This window comes from Cupressus sempervirens, chromosome 11 (genome assembly GCF_028749045.1).
Source record: "Cupressus sempervirens isolate cs-2001-9-10 chromosome 11, ASM2874904v1, whole genome shotgun sequence".
NCBI classification, from domain to species: Eukaryota; Viridiplantae; Streptophyta; class Pinopsida; order Cupressales; family Cupressaceae; genus Cupressus; species Cupressus sempervirens.
In genome coordinates, this window is record NC_143128.1 from 362,014,315 (window position 1) to 362,026,987 (window position 12,673).

Here is a 12,673-nt window from a genome sequence, read left to right on the forward strand (position 1 = left end):
GGACTCTTAGGGCGCAAGAGTGTTTTGAGGAATTTGAGGAGTTGATGACTGCTTGTCTAGTGTTAGCATTACCAGATTTCGACAAACCTTTTGAGCTATACTATGATGCTTCCAAAGAGGATATTGGAGTGATGCTTATGTAGGAGAAGCACCCTACTGCTTATGAGAGAAGGAAATTGAGAGGGCCAGAGCGGAGCTTCAACATATATGATAAGGAGATGTTAGCCATTATGCATGCTTTGGCCAAATTCATGCAATATTTGGTAGATAGATTTTTTTTTATCAAAACCAACCATAATAGCCTAAGACACTTTTTGGGGCAGCGAGATCTCAATGATAGGCAGTAGAAGTGGGTGAGAAAGTTACAGTCCTATGACTTTTTACATATTTTAAGGGGACACAGAATGTAGTTGCTAATGCCTTATCACTTAGGCTCCATTTGAGCTTATTGATAAACATATTAGAGGATTGGAGACACTTTATCCTTGTAGAGTATGCAAAGGACACTTGGGCAGCTGGATTCATAGATGGGACTATTCAGAACAATAGATACACCCTTGTGAATGAGCTCATCATTTACAAAGGATGAATATTTTTGGTCCTAGGATCAGCAGTGAGGAGGGTGGTTTTGAAATCATTTCATGATTGACCTATGGTAGGAAATCCTAGTTTCTACAAGACATACCGATAGGTTAGAGAGAACTTCACATGGAAAGGGATCAAAGCAAAGGTACTTCAGTATGTTAGGGAGTGTCCCACTTGCCAACAGAATAAGCAAGAACACTCTTATCCAGCTAGTTTACTTCAGCCACTTCCGATTCTTGATAAGAAGTGGGAGTGTTTGTCTATGGACTTCATCATAGGATTGCCTAGAGCCCAAGGTAGGGACTGCATATATGTGGTTGTGGATTGCCTTACGAAGTTTGCACACTTCTTTCTGATCACTACTATATACACTGCTACAAAGGTGGCAGAGTTTTTCTTCAAAGAGATATTCAAATTACATGGATTACCTCAAAGCATTGTGAGTGACAGAGACAGTAGGTTTATGAGTCACTTTTGGTAGGAGCTATTCAGGTTGTGTGTGACAGAGCTCACTCTGAGTACTAGCTACCACCCTCAGACAGATGGTCAGACAGAGATAGTAAACAAATGGGTAGAGGGATATCTCATAAATTATATAGTAGGGCAATAGAAGGCATGGGTAAAGTGGATTTATCTCTGTGAGTATTGCTACAATACCACTTATCACATGTCTATTCATATGTCACCCTTTATGGCCCTGTATGGGTATGAGGCACCCAATTTTATGGATCTACTTATGAGTGATAGTAGAGTGCCCAGTGCAGGTGATTTGTTATAGGAGAGTCAAGACCTTGTTAAGAATCTCAAGGATAATCTAACTAAGGCACAAAATTAGCAGAAGCAGTATGCAGATTAGAAGAGGACTGAGCATACTTTTGAGGTTGGAGATATGGTGTATCTTATGTTGCAACCTTACCGTCAATCCACTCTCAAGAAGAGTGGTGCCGAGAAACTCAAGCCATGATACTATGGTCCATTTAGGATTATCAAGAAAGTGGGAGAGGTGGCTTATCAGTTAGACTTGTCAGCGGAGAGCAAGGTGCACAACGTTTTTCATGTGTCACACCTCAAGAAGGTGCTAGGGCATCATATTGTGCCTTCTACAGTACTACCACCCCTGGATGATGAGGGAAAACTTGTTTTGATACTGGAGGCTATCATTGATTTCAGAGAGAGGAACTTGAGGAGACGTACCATCCAAGAATATTTGGTGAAGTGGAAGGATTTTCCGGTAGAGGATGCTACTTGGGAGAGCAAGGAGATTTTGCAGCATCCAGAGTTGAGATTGCTTGAGGACAAGCAATTTCAGGGAGGGTGGACTGTGATGTCCCCTTCTAGCTAGAGACATCACTTTAGCATGTGATTGGCCTATTAGAGACCCTCGTAGGCTAATAGGTTTGGACAGACGGTCACCTTGGTGTAGAGATCTTCCAAGGACCAGAGCAGAGTACTCTTCTAGGTTGCTAGAGTTTGTTTATGATGAGTTTTGCTTTGAGTTTGGCTTGGTCAGGCTATTTTTTGCAGTTTTGGAGTTATAAAGATAGACCCCTGCTATTTATAGAAAAGAGGTATGGTCATATGCAGTTCTATCATGTTAGCTCCCAGTTCAAACGGCATTCAAAAATGTTGAGTAATAATGGAGATATTAATGTTTATTTAGTTAAAATAAATATTATTGGTTTTGAGCCTATATTATTAAGTTATAATATATAACTTAAGTGAGGGTCATGATATCATAAAAGGGGGCCATTATTTCAATTAATTGTGGGTCCAAGCTTATGGAAAAATTAAAAGGGATTTTCTAAGTTTTAATGTAATAACATTTTTAATGTTATTATTATATCTTTTATCCCACATTGAGCATGGAGACTCATTCTAGAGTTGAGGAGTCCTTATAAACAAACCTTGTCTTCCTTCAAGAGCGGGTTATGAGAATTACTTAAAACTTTGCCTTGTGAAATTTCTTGAAGTTGTAGCAACAAGGGTTTCTACAAGTTTGAGAAGAATTCAGACTGTGGAGGACGTAGTATCTTCAGAGTTGATGCAATTTTAGGGTGTGAAATATCACTTGAATTTTTCTTGTGGGTTGGCTTCATTCTAGAGTCAATATTGTGTTTCAGTAAGAGAGAATTGGATGAATTTGTTTATAGGTTGGAAGGGATTATAATAGAAGCTATAGTGCCGTGAACAGTGCGCTACAGTGCCGTGAATAGTGTGCTACAGTACATGTGAATAGTAACATGCTACAGTGCCACCGTAAATAGTGTGCTACAGTGCCATGAATAGTACAACGCTACAGTGAATTAAAAATTAGAGATTTAATATTGTAGTTTTTGATAGGCGCTGTCCAAGGAGGAAGCAATCAGTACGTGGTTGCATATTGGAGACAAAAATCAGGTTTTTCAACTATTAATGATGATGTTTTCAATGTATTCTTCTAGCAATAAGTATTGTACAAACATTAGGAGCCATTTGAATAAATGAATTTGATCGGCATTATAATTAGATTTGAGTTATAATTTTAGGTAGATTAGTTTCAATATTTGTATTTTCTTTTCGTCAACTCAAAAACCCAAAAACAACATAAAACATTAAAAAACAAACCAAAAACAATCATTACACTTAGGGAAACAAACAGTGATCAGCGTAGAGCCGATTTTGGGTTCTTATAGTAAATGGGAACAAGGAGACTACTTATGCAACTCTTTTATCAGTACTCATTTTTATTTGTCAAATTTATTGCTATTTTAAGGGCAAAGAGATTGAAAAGTGAAAGTTCATTTTCTCTAGATATAAATAATTTGGTTTCTTATTACAGAGTTAAGGAGCAACTAATTACGAAATTGACATGAATTGACATAGTGTGTATTGAACCAATTGAACCATACCCCTACACACTCGATGTGACAATTATTTTAACACAAGACAAAAAAACACACATACCTATATTCATTCCTCGTTTCAATTTATAGAATAAAATATTACTATTGAAACTTATAGATTGATAACAATAAAATAAATAAACAATAATTTCACACCTAAATAAACCAAATATTACTTTACATTCAATTAAAATTAAAAATTTATAAAATTAATTATAAAAACTATACCATACTTAATACTATCTACATCTATTATACAATATACAACTCTTGTATCTCTTGCTTTCTTTTCATCTTGATGATGGATCACGTAGTGTGATTCAAAATGTTGATGGTAAAAGTCTCTACACAATCAAATCTAGAAACAAATACATTAATATGCAACTCTCCCTAATTTATACCATACCTAATACTATCTACGTCCATTATACAATATACAATTCTATTCAATTTATAGCATACCTAATACTATCTACATCTATTATACAATATACAATTCTCCTTGAATTTTATATTTGTTAATGGAACATAGTAACATTAATCGCCGCCTTACAAAGAGTTTGGAAGAATTTCTTAAAACCTTCAATAATGCTCACCATCTCTCCAACTATTAACCATCCATCGTACAATTCAGATGAGGTGCTATGTAAGGAATCTACTTGAAGATAGTGGCCTGCGTCGTTGACAAGGGAGGAAACTTCTGTCAACACACTTATTGCTATCCATTCTCTCTGGCTCAACTCCATCAGAGTACTTTCTCTTCCACTAATAGCCGCATAACTTCCATTACATACAAGATAACATACGATACCTGCATGGTGCAGTTTTAACTCCCACCATGTTAAACTCCATCTCAAAGAGGGATAATTGTACTCATTGAAATATTCATCCTTGACTGCTTCCACAATGACAAGCAGGGTATTTTTTAGTGGCTAATATTCACTAATTGGCTAATTTTAGAAAATTTTGGCTAATAATTTAGTTCTTAAAAATATTTAAAATCACCACATTTTTATTGAATTTAGTTATAAAAAATATTTAAATAGTTAAAGATTCGCCAATTAATAATAGATTTTTTAATTTTTTTTTCAAAATAATGTAAGATTCACTAATATTTTTATATCTCTTTTTGAAGGAGGGTTGCTTAAAGTTTACCATGATGACAGGACCAGGAAAAGTGAAGGAGTCCAGAATGGAGTGAACACGAGGAAAGATCCTTCCACGTAATGTCATTTCCCATGGCGAGTACTTCTTCAAATTAGTTAGAAAACTCTTCAGTTAAGAAAATCTATTATAAACTTTTAGAATAACTATTTCATGTCTCTAGGAATCGTTATTACCTCCATTTGTATGCTTTGAATGCAAGCCTCAAAAGTTGATATGTTCTCTGCTCTCAGACTCAGCCTCCATAGTCTCTCCGCGCCCCACAAACTGTGCATGCTAGGTGAGATCTAGTTTTTCCACAATCTCAAATCCTCCAGTGATGTCAAATGCTCTAAACCTTCTATCTTCTTTAATTTATAACATTCATTGACATGAAGAGTTTGTAAGGAAACTAATCCTCCCAAACTCGGCAACTCATATAGCTGTGGATAGCGTTCAAGTCTAAGAGTGACCAAGCTGGACAAGTTTCCAAAAGAAATTGGTAGCGTTTTCAACAATGGCCACGCATCAATTTTGACTTCTTCTAATTTTCTTAGTCGACCGATGCTAGATGGTAATTCCCTTAACCCTCTAGTGCCATTTAAATATAGCTTTACAGAGAAGCCTGATTTGTGATATTGTGGGCCAATGTTTTTAGCTTGTAGCACCAGTTGACATCAAAAACCTTGATGTTTGCCATGTTTTCTAGAATATCTGACTCTAAGGTGAGCTTCGTACAATATAATAAATTGAAATATTCGAGGCATATCAGCTGTTTAAGGGCCTATTTGTTTGTCAGCATAGGAATAGAAAATTAGAATGGAAAATTAGAATAGGAATGAAAATGTGGAATGGGAATGGAAAAGAGCAATCCCATTCTTGTTTGGTTAACCTGGTATTTGATTGGGAATATGTTACTCCCTTGTTTGGTTGTACAAAAATGGAATAGGAATAAGGTGAAGTTTTGTATTTTTAAAAATAGATATAATAAAAAATTGTTAAAAAAGAAAATTTAAAAAAAATTCAGAAAAAAAAAATTGAAAAAAAAAGAATTAAAATTTTTTAAATTTTTTAAATTTTAATTTTAATTGTTTTTTAAAAAAAATTTAACCAAAAAAAGTTTTTAAAGAAAAAATCAAATTGGGAATAGGAATGGCCCATTCCAATAACAACTATTTTTTGGAATAAGAAATTGTCATATCTTCTGGGGTACGGGAATGAGTATGGAAGGATTACTTCTGAAAATTGAAGCATCCATTGTGGAGGTGTTGAATTCTCATCTTAGGAAATCGACTAAAGAAGAGGGTTCCTTCTCCATCTGGGATGATCTTATGAAAAAGAACTGGCCTAACCTCATCAATCCACCTGTTGTTTATTTGAAGAAAAGTAGGGAGGCTAGGGCTAGTTGCAAATGGGTTCCACCTCAATATTATTGGTTTAAACTCAATTTCGATGGTGCTACTAGAGGTAATCCAGGAGTGGCAGGAATTGGGTGTATAATTAATGACGACTCTAGCAAATGGGTTGCAAAGCTAACCTTGCCCATCCCTTCCACTTCTAATAATTTGGCAGAATTAGAAGCGCTAGATAAAGGATTATAGCTTTGTTCTAGTCTAGGATTATCTAAGGTCATCGTTGAAGGTGATTCTCAGATTATTCTAAATGCAGTAAGGAAGTGTGGGACACCTAATTGGGTTTTAAACTCTAAATTAAAAGAAGTCCTTCTGTTTCTTGATCGTATCGAAGATTCTCAAGTTTACCATATATTTCGAGAAGGAAATAAAAAAGCTGATCGGTTAGCTAATAAAGGAGCTGATGGAGAATCGATTTTAATTTATAATAATTGGTAGATCCTTTTGGTTTCACTTTATATTAATCTTATATATTAGGCTTAATCTTGATCATAGGAAAGTTAGATGTATTGGTTTTTAGAGGGTATGTCAAGGCATTTTTCGATTTTCAAATTTGTTTAGATTAAGTTAGGTCTTTAGTTCGTATTATTTCATTTCCTTTTTCTTTTTCATTTGTTTTTCTTTTGATTCTTAGTGTTGCCTTTAATCTTCGTGTCCTTGTCACAGGCTCTTGATTGTTTATCTTTATATTTTAGGATCGTTGGTCTGTCTATCTTTCCTTTGTTTTGGTTTCCTTAGGATTTAAAACCTTCTATTTCTATCCTTAGTTTGTAGTATGGCTATTGCCTTTTGTCTTTCATCTTATACAATGGTGATTAGAGCCTTAGCTGGGCTATTTCGTGGTATCTAGCAGTTTTTTCCATCTAATGAAGGCATATGTATGTTTATGATTATGTACTTTGTAGGGCTTGTTCTATGCAGGGATTGAGGATTTAGCATTTTCGGTACCAAGATGTATTTGGCTTAATCTGTGGTCTTTTAACATGGGATTTAGTTAATTGATTTAGTTTCAGGATGTATGATTTAATCTTTAGAGTAGATTAGGTATTTTATTATTGGCCTCCTCATTTCAATTAGTGATTGCGTATGGGAGATTTTTATTACTGTTTTAATTTTATAAAATGGATTCTTATTGATCAAGACAAGAAATAGATCTGTTTGGACCTATATTCAGGCATCCATTTTAAGATTTCGATAAAACATGTTCTAACAATGTGGGTGTTTTAAGTTTAATAGGAGGAATGAGTGATTAAGGCAGGTACATGACAGTTTTATTTGGATTCAACATTGGCTCCATTGGATTGTGGTAACGACAATATATTTGTGTAGCTAATCTTATACTTTCATTGGGGTATGCCCCTATATTGTTGTAATTCTTTTAATGGACTGGGGTATGCCCCTTTTAATTGTAATAATATAGAACATTTGTCCCGGGCAAGACTGGAGGTTTTCTTCTCCGTTCTTTCCTACCAGTGCTTGTTTGAACGGAGTAAAGCTTTTGTACTTAAATTATTTATTTAATAAAATCAATCAAGGCCTTGGCTATTTATCGATTAAAAAAAAATTTAAAAATTATTTTTTGGAATGGACATATCCTCATTTTAGGGGCAAAATTGGAATATGTTTGCCTATTCCCTATTTCGATTTGGGGTACCAAACAGAGAAAAAATTTCCTATTCCTATTCCAACAAACAAATGGGCCCTAAAAGACTCGGGCAACATCTTTAAATTCCTACACCTACTCAAATCCAAATGTCACAGATTTAGCAAATCCCCAAAACGATTTGGTAGACTTGATAGCTTCTAGCAATTCTATTCAACAGCTGCTATCTAGACAATTGTTTAGACATGAGTTGGATGCCCATTCCCATATGCCCCCATGTCCCTCACGCCTCGATAAATTAACTTCATTGTGTCTTGTAACTCTATTGTGCTGTGCAAATAGAATATAGCTATCAGAATAGTACTAATTTTATTTTAAGTGAAAAGTGTCTCTTCAAAATATATTATTGAATTCATTAATATATTTTTAAAATACAAATTATTTATATATTTCGTTAGCATTGGGAGGAATCATTGTAGGGAGTACAATTTTTTACAATTTTTAAATTTGTTTAAAAGGAATCATTTCATCTATTTAAAAATCAAAGATTTAAAATTAATTGATTTTACATAAAAGCTTGCAATTTCATTAATGTAAATATCACTTTTATTTATTTAAAACTTATTAAATATTCAATCTAAAATTTTCTAAATATAATGAATATATTTATTAATGATTTTTCTTAACAAGTTAATGATTAATAATTAACAAGAAGTATATAATATTCTTAAAATAAAAAAGTTACAATTTAAATAGTATAATAAGACTAAAATTAATCTTATTATTTTTTTAAAATAAATAAATTATAAAAACATTGTATATTATAAATAGTTCATATATTTATTTATTTAATAAAATAGAGCTATTAAACATAGTTCTAATAAGAATATTATAAGAGTTATTATTTATAAAATGAAAAAATTAGTCTTATAGTTTATATTATACAATAAATTTTTTAATTTTAAATAAATCTTAATATTTTTTAAAAATAATTTATATATATATATATATATATATATATATATATATAGACACACACACAAAAACTAATATTATTATTGAAATTATATAATAAGATTAATTTTTATTAAAAATAATAAGAAGAAATCAATCATACATTATATTCATTTAAAAAAATTAGAACTATTAAAAATAATTATATTATTATAAGAACTATTATTTGTAAAATATTAATGGGGGTATTTTATAATAGATTAAAAAATAGTTTATGTATTTATTTGTTTAGTCCATAATTTAATTAAAAAATTTCGAAATATTAAATATTTGTAAAATAAGAAAAAATAAAAATACAATGATAACTATATCGAATGTAAAAAGATTATTCTTATAAAAAATATAAGGTATTATGTTTCTAATAAAAAATTATATGAACTCATTCTAATATATAATGTTCTTATAATTAATAAAAAAATATATATTAAATTTTATAAATTTTATATAATGTTAAATATATAATCTTTTCATTAACAATGTTATATATTTTAATAATAAGAATAATCTTTAAATTTTATTAATATTAGGTATTATGTTTCTTTTATATATATATATATATATAGAATGTTAAAGTAAAAAATTATATGAACTAAAATTATTAATGTAGAAATTATTTATGATAGATGTATTTAAATAATTATATACTTATCAGTACTAATTTTAAATTATCTATATTTACAATCTTTTAATCTGAACTATTTCTAAGAAAAATTTGATAAGATAGGAATGTAACAATAGTTCATATAAATTATTATTAATTATTAACCTTATAATTAAAGTTGTATGATAGTAATTCTACTTAGAAATATTTCTTAAAAAAAAACTTAAAAATTTAAGTGAAAAAGAACAATTAATATAATAAAATATATAAAAAGAATAGCCAATTTAGTATGTCGTTAGATTAAGCACAAATTGGATATACCCTATTAAATTTACTACAAATGTCAATATTTCCTTAAATTACATTGCAAACAAATTAAGTATTGTCAAAATAGGACAAAACACATATTATTATATACTTATCAGTACTAATTTTAATTTATCTATATTTACAATCTTTTAATTTGAACTATTTCTAAGAAAAATTTGATAAGATAGGAATGTAACAATAGTTCATATAAATTATTATTAATTATTAACCTTATAATTAAAGTTGTATGATAGTAATTCTATTTAGAAATATTTCTTAAAAAACAACTAAAAAATTTAAGTGAAAAAGAACAATTAATATAATAAAATATATAAAAAGAATAGCCAATTTAGTATGCCGTTAGATTAAGCACAAATTGGATATACCCTATTAAATTTACTACAAATGTCAATATTTCCTTAAATTACGTTGCAAACAAATTAAGTGTTGTCAAAATAGGACAGACATACGAAAGAACATAGAAGTCAATGTTTATGGGAGTCATGTTGATGTTATGATGGAGGTGTGGCATGGTCATCCAGCCAGTCGAACAAATTTTCTCAAGCTTTTTTCAATTAGAGAGAATCATTACGTTCTTTTTTCGAATGTTTTGAGGTTTAACAGAATATAATTGAAAATTGGTTGTGTGTAGCCTCCTCTGCAATTGAGGGAGTTGCTAATTCATAATGGCCATGAGCTCCAAAGGCTTCCCAGGTCAATAAGACATCTCAAGCATTTGAAAAGACTATCCTTAGTTTCTAGGAGTATTTTTAGTAGACAAATACTACATAGCTTGCCAGAAGAGTTTTGTCGACTTAGTCACTGGAGCATCTAGTCTTACAAAATGGCAACGGCTATCTAGGACGTTTGTTCGATTGCCTCGATGACCATGCCACACCTCCATCATAACATAGACATGACTCCCATAAACATTGACTTCTATGTTCTGCTGTATGTGTTCTATCCTATTCTGACAACACTTATTTTGTTTGCAACATAATTTAAGGAAATATTGACATTTGTAGTAAATTTAATAGGGTATATCCAATCTGTGCTTAATCTGACAGCGTACTGAATTGGCTATTCTTTTTATATATTTTATTATATTAATTATTCTTTTTCACTTAAATTTTTAAGTTAGTTTTTAAGAAATATTTCTAAATAGAATTACTATCATACAACTTTAATTATAAGGTTAATAATTAATAATAATTTATATGAACTATTGTTACATTCGTATCTTATCAAATATTTCTTAGAAATAGTTCAAATTAAAAGATTGTAAATAGATAAATTAAAATTAGTACTGATAAGTATATAATTATTTAAATACATCTATCATAAATAATTTCTACATAAATAATTTTAGTTCATATAATTTTTTACTTAACACTATATATATATATATATAATACCTAATATTAATAAATTTTCAAGATTATTCTTATTATTAAAATATATAACGTTGTTAATGGAAAGATTATATATTTAACATTATATAAAATTTAATATATATATTTTAAATTAATTATAAGAACATTATATATTAGAATGAGTTCATATAATTTTTTATTAGAAACATAATACCTTATATTTTTTATAAGAATAATTTTTTTACATTCAATATAATTATCATTGTATTTTGGTTTTTTCTTATTTTAAAAATATTTAATATTTCTAAATTTTTTAAATTAAATTATAGACTAACCAAATTAATACATAAACTATTTTTTAATCTATTATAAAATACCTCCATTAATATTTTACAAATAACAATTCTTATAATAACATAATTATTTTTAATAGTTCTAATTTTTTAAAATAAATATAATGTATGATTGGTTTCTTCTTATTATTTTTAATTTTTAAAAACTAATATAATTAATTTTTAATAAAAATTAATCTTATTATATAATTTCAATAATAATATTAGTTTTAGTATGTGTGTGTGTATACATATATATAGTTCTTGTATATATTCTTATAATATTAGAACTATTTTAAATAGTTCCATTTTCTTAAAATTAATAAGAAATGTGAACTATATATATATATATATATATATATATATATATATATATATATATATATATATATATATATATATATATATAATTCTTATAAATTAATTATTATTTTTAAATATTAAGATTTATTTAACATTAAATTTTTTATTGTACAATATAAACTATAAGACTAATTTTTTATTTTATAAATAATAACTCTTATAATATTCTTATTAGAACTATGTTTAATAGCTCTATTTTATTAAATAAATAAATCTATGAACTATTTATAATATACAATGTTTTTATAATTTATTTATTTTAAGAAAATAATAAGATTAATTTTAGTCTTATTATACTATTTAAATTGTAACCTTTTTATTTTAAGAATATTGTATACTTCTTGTTAATTATTAATAATTAACTTGTTAAGAAAAATCATTAATAAATATATTCATTATATTTAGAAAATTTTATATTAAATATTTAATAAGTTTTATATAAATAAAAGTGATATTTACATTAATGAAATTGCAAGCTTTTATGTAAAATCAATTAATTTTAAGTCTTTAATTTTTAAATAGATGAAATGATTCTTTTTAAACAAATTTAAAAATTGTAAAAAATTGTACTCCCTGCAATATTTCGCCGAGTTTGTGTGAAGGCGAGTCGTGAGGCATAGTGTTAGGCTAATGATCCCAGTGCTACGCATCAACTCCGGTTCGAGTCACACTAGGTTTACCACAAACCCTTTTAAGGGTGAGTGAGTAGCCGAGTTGGTGTGAAGGCGAGTCGTGAGGCGTAGTGTTAGGCTAATGATCCCGGTGCTATGCATCAACTCCGGTTCGAGTCACACTAGGTTTACCACAAACCCTTTTATAATTTGCGTCGATGTTTTTGGAGATCTTCTGCAGTCAATTTTGGATTGGGGGTTTTATTGTTTGCATGGCAAGGCCTGGGATTTCTTCTCCGTTGGTGAGAACAGATGGTTCTTCTCCAACTATGCATGCAATGTGATCTGAATCATTTTATTCAGGGGAGAGCTCCAAGCTGAAAAAAGTTAATGGTTGTCTTCCGCGTAGCCATGATCGCCCTGTTCTGGTTATTCCTCCAACGGC